The sequence below is a fragment of the Pinus tabuliformis genome, chromosome 1_1 (assembly GCF_031772625.1).
Source record: "Pinus tabuliformis cultivar Carrire ecotype Pingquan chromosome 1_1, CPIR1, whole genome shotgun sequence".
NCBI classification, from domain to species: Eukaryota; Viridiplantae; Streptophyta; class Pinopsida; order Pinales; family Pinaceae; genus Pinus; species Pinus tabuliformis.
Window position 1 is genome coordinate 14,298,417 of NC_142297.1, and position 13,046 is coordinate 14,311,462.

At 40.6% G+C, this 13,046-nt stretch overlaps 1 protein-coding gene across 1 annotated transcript in view; it reads right to left on the bottom strand.

The window, feature by feature from the left end:
- Positions 1 to 1,050: 1,050 nt before the first annotated feature.
- The window catches only part of LOC149211375 (uncharacterized), a 49,271-nt gene continuing 37,275 nt past the window's right edge, over positions 1,051 to 13,046 (bottom strand). Inside the window, exon 5 of the mRNA XM_089391484.1 lies at positions 1,051 to 1,487. The gene's annotated coding sequence lies outside the window, so the exon portion shown is untranslated. The remainder of the gene's footprint in view (positions 1,488 to 13,046) is intronic.

Here is a 13,046-nt window from a genome sequence, read left to right on the forward strand (position 1 = left end):
CATCCTTTTTCCAATCCCATTTCTTGTAATCTGTCCATGCCACACCAGAGTCAAGTAAAGATCAAACACATCACAGTCAAGCAAAACCAAACAAAGGCATTGCCATTAGTATTTCTCCCCTATATCTATGAACTTTAATCTTCTTTCAAATATATTCATTCACGTTGAAATACATACTAGAATTGCAAGGTATCAATCAATTATACATCAAGGTATCAATCAATTATACACCAGGAAAAATGTGAAAAGAGATATTCACACTTACATAAGGAATCAAATGTTAACCTCAATTAAGTAATCCAAAAGCCGTACAATATCACTGTTTTTCTCTATGTAACATCATGAATAGAATAATACATATTTTTCATAGAACAAGTCATGAAAAGTACTTGTATTCAAACTCTATATATGGTATACAAACTTTTAAGATGTTCCTATGCCTTCACCAAGGCTGAGCGTAGCTTGGGCAAACTCTGTATTTTCTCATTCAGCATCAGCTTCTGCAAGTTAAAATGGCACACATTATGCTCACCCAATTCTCAACATACTACAAATGAAAAAAGAAAAGAGCTCAAAACCAATGACAAATGCTTTTCTAACTAACTAAATCAAAACAAAACAAACAGTTTACTGACAAAAATTTCACATCTTGCAAGTTACTTTGCTATGAGCTTAAGCTGCAGGGACAATTCTTTGAATTTTATCCCACCCTGAAGAACTCACATTTAATAAGATATTCATATGTTTACTCTGATGCTAAATTGCTATAAAAGATATGCAATGTAGTGCAGGAAGAGAACCATCATAACAATTAGGTTTCTTCTGTTTAGTTTGGTTTGGTTTGAACTGAGTTTGGAGCAATTAAATATATAGTTTTCTATAAATAGCAAACAGAAGTCTAAACAAAAGATAAGGCAGCCAATGAATGTGTCGTAGATGTATGGAGTGAGAAATCCATCTTCACTTGAGACACCTCTGGTCTGGTCGCAAGTTTTTCTGCCTTCATAATCCATCCAATCATTTACCACATTGTGAGACATGATAACAATAAGAAGGAAAAAATTCAAAATATTAATTAAGGGCCATAGCAAAAGTATTTAGCCAAACTGTAATGAATTACAGATAGGCTTACAAGGGATCTATACTGCAGCATTAAATTGCTGGTAACTTCTGCACATATACCACTAATGATACTCCCAACCTTGCCTCTAGATTTGGGTGTTAGGTTTCGCACCACTATCAGAAATCACTTAAAAATTTAAATTCACAACCCTATCAGAAAAAAAAATTTAAAATTTAAATTTAAAATCCAAAAACTGAATGATGAGCACCAGTTGACGATTAATCAGAAAAGCAAATCCATTGATCAAGTAATGATCGTGTAGAGCTTCTTGTAAGTTTCTCTCCCAAAAGTGCGCTTCAAAAGCGAGTCCTAAACCCTAATGAGGTAGCAAGTGTAGTGATCCCTCATTGCATTCTTCATTTGCCTGCAAAATCAAAACTCATTATATCAAAGGCTTGAACATGGGCTGCATAGTGATTCTGATTTTTTATTTTTGGGCTGGAAGGCTGCTTATATGATCCAAACTTATGCAGGAACACAACAAAATACAGATATAAACATAAACACATCAGGAACACAACAAAATACAGATATAAACATAAACACATAGATGCAACAGAAATAAAACTTCATTTCATTAATATCAAAGAATTGAATTATGCTTACGTACATAATGGAAATAAACTAGCTCGAGTGATGGTAACTTATCTCTAAGAAGAGATGTGGCAGCTACATGCCTCTAAACTATGTTACAATGAGGCTCGAAGGCCTATTTATTATTGAGAAACAATATAAAACCCTAAACATCCAAAAACCTAATCCTAAGAGATGAAGCACCAAAACTATAAGCCCCGCTGGGGTAAAATTGGCACATCAACTTCCCGAGGTTGTAACTTTGGCATACGATCTTCATTTGACATGCACGATACCTCGTTAGAAAACTCTATCCGATGGCTGTAACTTTTGACTACAAACATTATTTAAAGACTCTTGTTTGTCCGTTTTTCAAAAAAACATCATTTAGGGCCTCAAAACGGCTCCAGAAGTTCAAGACCCAAAAAACTGGCAAAAATAGTAACTATGCTACAATTAAGGAAACTAAAAAACTGAAACAAACAATGGTGGGGTACAAATGGAATAGGTGGGTGGCCACCAATATCCACCTAGATCATTATATTAAGAAGAGTGCGTTGATATAAACCAAGAATAATATATATAGGAGTAAACACCAAGCAGATCTGATCAACTCATTATCAAATTGCATTCATGCAAAGAAGGATTTAAAAAAGTAAAAAAGTTGGTCACCTTGGTGTTTGCATCTTATGCAATTTTCCACGCTTCGAATGATCGTTGTAAACATGGTGAGTAGTGGCCATGGGGATTACACTATTATGGTGCACGAATGAAGAGTATCTGAGAATAACCATGTAAACTATCTTTGGACTGGTCTGACCAAGGTTACTTGGGAGTGGGAGCGAAAATGAGCGGAAGCGGGAGCGGGAGCCACATTTTCAGAAGCTCCCAGTTTGGGAGCGATTCCGGGAGCGTTTTTTTATATAATATATATATATATTATTTTTGATATTTTGATGTATATATGTCAACAAAAGCACATATAATGATGAATTAAATATAAAAAACATAGATTGAACCATATAACAACAATCATCTAGAAGTTATAATCTTCATCAACCACGTCCACAAGTTAGTAACATAGTAACATACAACATATTGAGTGTCATGATTCATCAATCTTAAAGTTTCAAGCTTTCAAAATTCAATATATAACATTTATCATCATTGATCACCAAAGTTGTACTTGTAAGCTAAGTGTAACCATTACAACAAATAATATCTAACATGAAATGAAATGTTATAAAATGAAATGAAATGAAACACCTTTCAACTTTCACGAAGCATCATATTCATAATTCATTACTAATGAGTTATAATTGCCAACTTCAAACTTCAAACTTAAATTGTCATATATTGTTTACAAAAAATATCATAATAAATATGAAAGAGTCAATAGTTCTAAAAACTAATGGAAACTAGAAAAGGCAAATAAATCTATTATCTATTGCTAATGCTTGGGCCTCTTGCCGCCACGAGAAATGTCTAATTTTTTAGTCTTGTTGGAAAATCAGGATCTTTGTCATTAATATCACCCTCTAAGCATTAACATAAGATAGAAAAAGCATAGCATGTCAAGTCAAGATTTTGTTTGAGTGATGAGTACATTTTTAGGAGGGTCATGATAGAGGAGTTCGACAACCAATGTCACTAACATCAAGGTACATAGAGGGATTGGTGCTCTTGATTAAATATGAGTTCCATACCCTAATACATGACAAAATCCAATGGAAACATTGCAATCCCCCAATCCTGAAATCCGAAAAAACTGGTAAGTCTGCTGGATTTCGAATGAAATCTAAAATTCTACTTTCTCCATATGAAATCTGATGAGGTTGGAACCACTCTTAAACATCCCGAGTCATTTCATAGTAATGTTAAAAATTTAAGTAAAAGGATGAAAATGAAGATTACCATGAATCGCATATCAATACTAGGGCCATAGGCTTGATCATGAGGCTGCCCCACTCAAAACTTATTTGTTTCTTTGAAAAAAAATTGCATTTGGAATTTTACTGCAAAACAAAATTTGCAAAAAAGACTATACGCTCACAAAAAATTTGGGAGCGTTTTTTTTTTGCCAGGAGCGCACTCCCGAGTCACTCCCGCCCGGAGCGCGAAATGGGAGCGGGGGCGTGAGGGGGAGGCGCTCCCCCGCAACCCTGGGTCTAACCAACAACCCCATTAATCATGCAACACCAACATGCCCAATTGACAAGAATAAGAACTGTCAAGTAGGATTGCCTCAAGGCCTCACCCATCTTCTCCAATTTTTCAATAGAAAACACAATCAATCCCAAGTTGGGATGCTAGACCCCCAACAACCAGAACTACATTAATCCCACTGAAATAAAGTAAAATTGTTATAAATATATATAACTAAGACATCAACAACTAACTCATAACGCTGAGAAGACCATCTAACAGCTCACATTTGACAGTATTGTAATGTTATTATTTCAACGGTTCTTACACCCATAACACAACATCTATTCTTGCCTCCCTGTGAGCTTTGACCGAAAACCGATATGGAGGAAGGTATCATGAGGCGAGTGTGTACTGATTGTTGAATTGATGTAATATTCTCTTTTCTCAATATACTCAAAATGGATGGAATCCACCCATGGTATTTACCATGGTATCTGCCCATGGTATTTTCTTTCGTTTTTCAAGCGAAAACAATAAAATAAGGTTTCTAGAGAGTCCATCAAGCCTATAAAAGGGGATAGGAGCTAGGCATTGGATCATCCTAAGTTTGTCTATCTTATTTTGTCTTTGTTAAGAACTTGGTGTGGCCAATTCTAGCTTGATCTCGAGACGAAAACCCACAATGTCATTTGTGTGGTGGATCCATCCAGGATTCACAAGTGGGCTTTAGTGTCTTAGATTAGTCATTATTGAGCAATCGTACATGCCATTGGTAGGGGATTCAATATGACTTGTATGAGCATGCATCTTTGTTTTTAGATATTAATATAAATAAGAGGTTGCAATTTCATATCCCTTTTGTGGTCAATATTTTTTATTGCAAGCTGTTGAAATTTGGTACCGGAGAACAGGTGGTTCCCTTAGGCTTTGATCTTTGGCCTAGGGAAAAGTGTCCAAAAGAATTTTATTTTTCTCCTAAAGTGACTTTATAATTTTATAAAGTTAAATCTAATTTAAAAGTGACTTTAAGTGATAAAGTTACTAAGTCTAATTTTAAAGTAAATGAAAAATTAGAAAAGAAAAGTGACTTTGGAAATAAATGACTAAGTGGGTCTTTATTAAAGTGGGGTGAATTAAAAAATAGAAAGTGAGATTTAAATGAACATTTAATCTCAACCATTGATCTAAATCTATTTCAGCCATTGGATTTAGAAATCACCCAAAAGTCACTTGGATCACCCAAAAGTCACTTGGAGTTATATTAAGGAGGAAAAGGTCATTCATTCTTTCATGAGCAGATTGGGAGAAGGAGAGCAAGAGAGCAAGAGAGATTTCTAAGCAGGAAGGAGAAGGAGACAGCAGCTTGGCACACATTCCAAGGCAGAAGTTGAGCAGATTTGTACAGCTGATTCAGCACATAGTGAAAGGCAGATTTTTGCACAAAAATCGAGGAGCAGTTTGCTGATTTTTCTGCACACAAAACGGAGGCCGTACAGCATTTATTGCTGTCCTGTTTGCTGTAATTTCCAGATTGCTGTGAGGCACAGGAAAGGAGATAAGTTGTAAATTTGCTTGCTGATTTTTTTGCTGAATAATTCTCACTGTAAAAAGACAATTTTCAGAAATAAAGAAGAGCTCTCAAACTAGTTTTCCCCAAGAGTTGTAGGGGGTTTTTCCAGGGTCAAGTTGACCAAAAATATCAGTGTTTTAATGTGTTTTAATGGCTGTTTTTTATTGCTGATTTTTAATTCTGCAATTTCCAGCATTTTGAAAAATTTCCAGAATTTGTGTTTTCAGCAATATTTTTTTTTTCGGTCTGTTAAATGTATGGTTATGGGAATGGGCATTTAACTACATGGGAGAAATAAGGAGAAACTGAAAACCGGGGTGGGAAAACAAAAAATTTTACATGGTATCAGAGCTTGAGTGCTGAAGGGCAGTTTGGGACAGCAAAAGGAAAAATTACAGTTGCTGATTTTTCACTCAGAAAATTCCAGCAAGCTGATTTTTTCATAAACAGCAGTTTTATCTTTACTACAGCAGTGCTATTTTTCAGTTTTAGGACAGCAAGATATCATTGGGATTGAGGGTGGAGGATAGGTTGGATGGGCATACAAATTACAGTGTTTGGAAGGAGAGAATGCAGAGTATCTTTGAGGAGGCAGAAGTCTGGGATATCATGGTGCATACCGCACAGAACCCTGTTGTTGTGCCCACTAATGTTACTCAGTTGGCTGAGTATAAAAAGAAGAACAATAAGGGTAAGAGGCTGATTCTAGACGGAATCAAAGACCATTGCATTCCTCATGTGAGAGGAAAGAGCAATGCCCATGAGATGTGGATAGCATTGTCCAATCTCTACCAGAGTACCAATGAGAACCGGAAGATGGTCCTGAAGGAGAAGCTGAAGAACATTAAGATGGGTAATGATAATGCAGCTGGATATCTCACAAAGATTACCAATGTGAGAGATGAGTTGGCAGCGATTGGAGAGGCCATTCCATCCACTGAGTTGGTGCGTATTGCAGTGAATGGTCTCCCCCGTTCATGGTTGAACTTTGCTGATGGGGTTTGTGCACGTGAGACCCTTCCCACATGGGAGAGGTTTTGGGATGATTGCATTCAGACAGAGATCAGGAAAGGACAGCTTGGGGCAGCCAAGCCAGTTGAGCAGGATGAGGACGTAGCACTGGTGGCAGGAGGCAAGAAAGGCAAAGGGAAGAAGCAGGCTTCCACAAGCGATGGTGGGGGCAAAGGCAAAGGTAAAGGTAAACAGGGGAACACACAGAAGGACTATTCCAAGGTGAAGTGTTGGAATTGTCAAAAGATGGGACACTATGCAGTTGTGTGTCCGGAGAAGAAGAAGAAGAAGGGGAAGAACCAGGACGTGGCAGCTTCAGCAGAGATTGAGGACTTTGCTGGTCGTTTTGACCGAGAGTTTGCGTTCACTACGTGTGAGTCCTCTAGTGCAGGATCACCTGCCACACAGGTTCAGAGTGAGCATGCTTTTCCCTCGATTAGCGGAGCATCTACAGGTATCTGGTATGTGGACAGTGGGGCTTCACGTCACATGACAGGAGTCCGTGAGTACTTCTCAGAGCTTTCAGAGAGTGGCACTGATATTGAGGTAGTACTCGGTGATGACAGAGTTGTTAGAGCAGTCGGGGTGGGGACAGTGACATTTCAGAGGGAGTCCAAACCTCCCTTGAAGGTGTCAGAGGTTCTTTATGTGCCAGGGATGAGGAAGAACCTCATATCCGTCTCAGCTTTGGAGGACAGAGGATATGAGGTATTGTTCAGGGGAGGACAGGTGTTGATGTATCCCAGGGGCACTCCAGCTGATTCAGCTAGAGTGATAGGTGTACGCCATGCAAAGGTGTACAAGTTTGCATTTCAGCCCCTTTTGGCATTGAGCAGTAGTACCGACAGCAGAGCTAGCAGTTCTGAGCTATGTGAGATTTGGCACCGCAGGATGGGACATATGTATCATGGAGCCTTGAGGACATTGTGGGAGATCACTACAGGTGTGCCAGATTTCAGTACTGATCACTTTGATACTTGCAGAGGTTGTGCGATGGGAAAGTTTGCCAAATCCCCTTTTCCCAGCAGTGACAGCAGAGCGACGGGGATACTTGATTTGATTCATTCTGATGTGAGCGGTCGGATGTCTCATGTTTCCTTGAGTGGATATGAGTACTATGTGTTATTCATTGATGATCACTCCAAGAGGACCTGGATTTATTTTTTGAAGACCAAGAGTGAGGTCTTCAAGCGGTTTCAGGAGTTCAGAGCTCTTGTGGAGACTCAGACAGGTCGAAAGATCAAGTCCTTGAGGTCGGACAATGGAGGAGAGTACACCCTTGGAGAGTTTGTTGACTATTGTGCGGAGGCAGGCATTAGGAGGGAGTTCACTGTTCCTTACAACCCCCAGCAGAACGGGGTTGTGGAGAGGAAGAACAGATCCATCATAGGGGCTGCCAAAGCCATGTTACATGATGAGGGGTTGCCATTGTTCTTGTGGGCAGAGGCCTGCAACACAGCTGTTTACTTGCAGAACAGGAGTCTGCATCGTGCCTTGGGGCACATGACTCCGGAGGAGGCTTTCTCTGGGAAGAAGCCTGATATCGGTCATCTTCATATCTTTGGATGCATAACATACTCCTATATACCCAAGGAGAAGAGAACCAAACTAGAGCCCACCGCAGAGAAGGGTATCTTTGTGGGCTACAGTGAGACCTCAAAGGCCTTTCGGATTTACATTCCTGCACAGAGGAGAGTTGTTGTCAGACGGGATGTGAAGTTCGAGGAGGACAGGGCCTTTAGGAGGTCACAGGAGTTAGAGTATCTGGATCAGCCAGACCCTCAGCAGCAGTTGAGTCAGTCACAGGGATCCAGTGGGCAGGGATCAGGAGGATCCGGAGGTACATCCATGAGGATGTCAGGTCCATCAGTGAGCAGTGGCTCGCCGAGCAAGAGGGGTGGTGCTCCGGGCAGCATGCAGAGCAGTTCACTAGGGAGTCCACTGATGGACGTTCACACGGTACCTCAGCTTCTACAGGTTCAGGTGCAGGCAGGAGGACAGCAGACAGACAGTCAGGAGTTCAGGCTACTGATGGTGATGAGGAGGAGGAGTTTCATTCTCCTATGGGAGAAGCATGCTCAGGGAAGAGGAAGCCCAAGTGGCTTCAGGACACCTTGATAGATGCCACATCTGTTGCTGAGCCGAAGAGGCCGATCAGAGAGAGTAGACCACCTGAGAGGTTTTGTAGTTATATGGCGATGGTTACCAGCATCCTTGACTCTGAGCCTTCTAGCTATGAGGAGGCAACTAGCCAGCAGGTCTGGAGAGAGGCCATGCAGGAGGAGTATTCTTCTATCATGAAGAATGATGTTTGGGAGGTGGTGCCGAGGCCTGAGGGCAAATCCGTGGTTACTTCCAAATGGCTTTACAAGGTAAAGCATGCTGCAGATGGCAGCATTGAGAAATTCAAAGCGAGGTTTGTGGCTAGAGGGTTCTCCCAGGTAGAGGGAGTTGATTATGAGGAGACCTTCGCTCCCGTGGCTCGATATACTTCGATCCGCTCCATTATATCGATAGCAGCAGAGATGGGTTGGAAGATCCACCAGATGGATGTGAAGACCGCATTTCTCAATGGCTTCATACAGTAGGAGGTGTACATTGAGCAGCCACAGGGCTTTGAGGTGCATGGGAAGGAGTCCCATGTGTGCAGATTGAAGAAGGCCCTTTATGGCCTGAAGCAAGCTCCCAGAGCTTGGTACTCTAGGATAGATGCATACTTGCAGGGGATGGGTTTCACAAAGAGTGAGGCAGATCCGAACCTTTACTTTATTGTGATTGGTGAGGAGCCTCTCATTCTGGTGCTGTATGTGGATGACTTGATCATTACACGTGCAGAGAGACTCATAGAGCACTGCATGAGAGATCTTGCGACGGAGTTTGAGATGAAGGACATCGGCCTGATGCATTACTTTTTGGGTTTGGAGGTGTGGCAGAAGGAGGGGCATTTCTTCCTGGAGCAAGGGAAGTATATTGTGGACATCCTTAGCAGATTCCACATGGAGGATTGTAGACCCATGTCGACACCGATGATCACCAACTGGAAGAAGCTTCATGCTTCGGATTCCGAGTTGGTGGATCCCACATTGTACAGGGAGTTGATTGGTTCCTTGATGTATTTGGTCAACACTAGACCAGATATTTGTTTTGCAGTCAACACGATGAGTCAGTTTATGTGTGAACCTAGGAAGGTTCACTGGGTGGCTGCAAAACACATTTTGCGGTACTTGCAGGGGACAGTGGATTATGGTCTGGACTACAGGCAGGGAGATGGAGTGAGATTGGCAGGGTACACTAATTCTGATTGGGCAGGTTGTGCTTCTGATAGGAAGAGCACTTCAGGGTGTTGTTTTGGGTTGGGTTCAGCAGTAGTGTCATGGTTCAGCCGGAAGCAGCAGTCAGTAGCACTGAGTTCAGCGGAAGCAAAGTATATGGCAGTCAGTCTAGCTAGTTGTGAGGCTATCTGGCTTCGCAAGATGTTGTTTGGCTTATTTGGTCAGCCGTTGAGACCTTCAGTGATTTACTGTGATAATCAGAGTTGCATTAAACTCACGGAGAATCCAGTATTTCATGACAGGTCAAAGCATATCGGGATCAGATATCATTTCATCAGAGACTATGTTCAGAAGGGAGCTGTGAAGCTTGAGTATATTTCCACTGATGAGCAGGTTGCAGATATCCTTACCAAAGCCTTACCACGGGGCAAGCATGTCTACTTCAGAGACAAGATGGGTGTGGTGAGGAAAACCTTCCTCGGTAAGAGGGAGTGTTGAAATTTGGTACCGGAGGACAGGTGGTTCCCTTAAGCTTTGATCTTTGGCCTAGGGAAAAGTGTCCAAAAGAATTTAATTTTCTCCTGAAGTGACTTTATAATTTTATAAAGTTAAATCTAATTTAAAAGTGACTTTAAGTGATAAAGTTACTAAGTCTAATTTTAAAGTAAATGAAAAATTAGAAAGGAAAAGTGACTTTGGAAATAAATGACTAAGTGGGTCTTTATTAAAGTGGGGTGAATTAAAAAATAGAAAGTGAGATTTAAATGAGCATTTAATCTCAACCATTGATCTAAATCTATTTCAGCCATTGGATTTAGAAATCACCCAAAAGTCACTTGGATCACCCAAAAGTCACTTGGAGTTATATTAAAGGAGGAAAAGGTCATTCATTCTTTCATGAGCAGATTGGGAGAAGGAGAGCAAGAGAGCAAGAGAGATTTCTGAGCAGGGAGGAGAAGGAGACATCAGCTTGGCACACATTCCAAGGCAGCAGTTGAGCAGATTTGTACAGCTGATTCAGCACATAGTGAAAGGCAGATTTTTGCACAAAAATCGAGGAGCAGTTTGCTGATTTTTCTGCACACAAAACGGAGGCCGTACAGCATTTATTGCTGTCCTGTTTGCTATAATTTCCAGATTGCTGTGAGGCACAGGAAAGGAGATAAGTTGTAAATTTGCTTGCTGATTTTTTTGCTGAATAATTCTCACTGTAAGTATGGGGGATTTACGCAGTGCATTATATTAGATATCATTTTTTGGGATTCAACTGCGTTAAGTAAGTCATTCAAACGTATGACCATTTCCATGAGAGGTAGTCGTAACTGACTAATTTCGAATGCAATGAGTGCTAAGTGAACTATTCAAAAATCATGAGAAATTAGTCAGTTACGACTACCTCTCATGGAAATGGTCATACGTTTGAATGACTTACTTAACGCAGTTGAATCCCAAAAAATGATATCTAATTCTCACTGTAAAAAGGCAATTTTCAGAAATAAAGAAGAGCTCTCAAACTGGTTTTCTCCAGGAGTTGTAGGGAGTTTTTCCAGGGTCAAGTTGACCAAAAATATCAGTGTTTTAATGTGTTTTAATGGCTGTTTTTTATTGCTGATTTTTAATTCTGCAATTTCCAGCATTCTGAAAAATTTCCAGAATTTGTGTTTTCAGCAATATTTATTTTTTTCAGTCTGTTAAATGTATGGTTATGGGAATGGGCATTTAACTACATGGGAGAAATAAGGAGAAACTGAAAACCGGGGTGGGAAAACAGAAATTTTTACACAAGCATTTTAATTAGAACACTCAAGTGTGCAAGATCTATTAAAAATTTTAACGTTTGGGATCTTACAGTGGTATCAGAGCCACAATCTTGGCTATTTGTGGGATGCCAAGAAAGGCAAAGGGGCATGGATTTGAAATCTCTTTCTTGGCATTAATCTGGAAGCTCGAGCGAGTTTTCAAGGAGGAAAGATTTCAGACGAGGTTCTTCAAGATAGCTTCGGTGGGGTTGAGTTGGCTGCCTTGCCCTTGTCAACAAACCCAATTTCGGTGGTTCTCGAAATCACCCTAGCTGGCTCAGTATTTTCTTATTTCTGGTCAAGGATATCATTTTTTCCTTATTTTCTGAGTTAAGGGTACTCGTTTTGGGGAGCTTCTTTGCAGGTTGATTGGATCAGATTATATCGGCTAAAAGTCCCGAATACTGAACTGCAACCCCTAAACTCACAGAACTATTGTCATAGTTTATCGCAGTCAAGGGATCCACTAGCACCGAAGGAGGACAATATATATCTATGGTATTGTTGAACCTAACTGCAACACAACGCAGAGCCAAAATTCAAGGGAGTGGATCTCAATACTGAGAGGCACTAATAAATCAGGCCACTAGACCATTCTAAGATGTCAATTGACGGAAATCGTTGATCAGGGAGACTGCAATATTGAAAATTCATGTTGTGAAGTGAAGTCAACAGATCGAGAACTTGCAAGACCGGGTGGTTGTTGGCAGCAATACATTGGGTTGCTCCACATATTGGTTGCACGAGGGAGCCATACAAGAAGGTTTGGAATCCTACTAAGAGATTAGGTCCATTTATTGGATAGAAAAGGGCGGAAGGAGCATTAGATCTACACGATCAAGGGACATTCGAAAGCAAGGGCCAAGAAGTTATCCCTGTCACTGTCGAGGGTCGTTATTCAACTAATTAGCCACGCCACCTGTTAGAGCTTGTGAGCATCAAGGGATGGCAACCAATTGCATGATCTGGCATAGTTGACTATTCACCCTTGGTTAATTGCTGCTATTGGATATATTCTTGTTCTTTGGGCAGGGGTTGCCATGATTTAAATTAATTTTTTCATATTGATCTCAATGGTTAATGGGGCAGGCGTGGTACTGAAAACCACCTCGAACCCTACATACTAGAAACTGCATACGCACCTGTAGCAAATAAAATCGAAATTATTATCTTGAACACTATGTTTGGGTTTCTTTGCATAATTTAATAACGAGTTTGTATGGATTGAGGAATCCGACAGAGAATTGGTGTCGTAGTGATAGTTCTGAAGTTCTAAGGAGTCATCATATGCCATCTAATTAACTGATAGGCAGCCAAAAGATTGGGACGCTGAAGTAATGAGAATCATATAGTAAGGTCGTGAGGCCATCTTCAGCGGCATTAAAAGGGAGGTCAGGAGAGCACACTCCTCAGCGTTGTGGGCCAAAGGCCATATCAGTCATCCGAGAGCGGATCTCAATGTTTGTGAGCTTCTATAATCGATCGAGGTGCACACGAGTTGCCATGCAGAGAGGTTGAAGGTAATAGGGGCGGGCACTTGTATCGGTTTG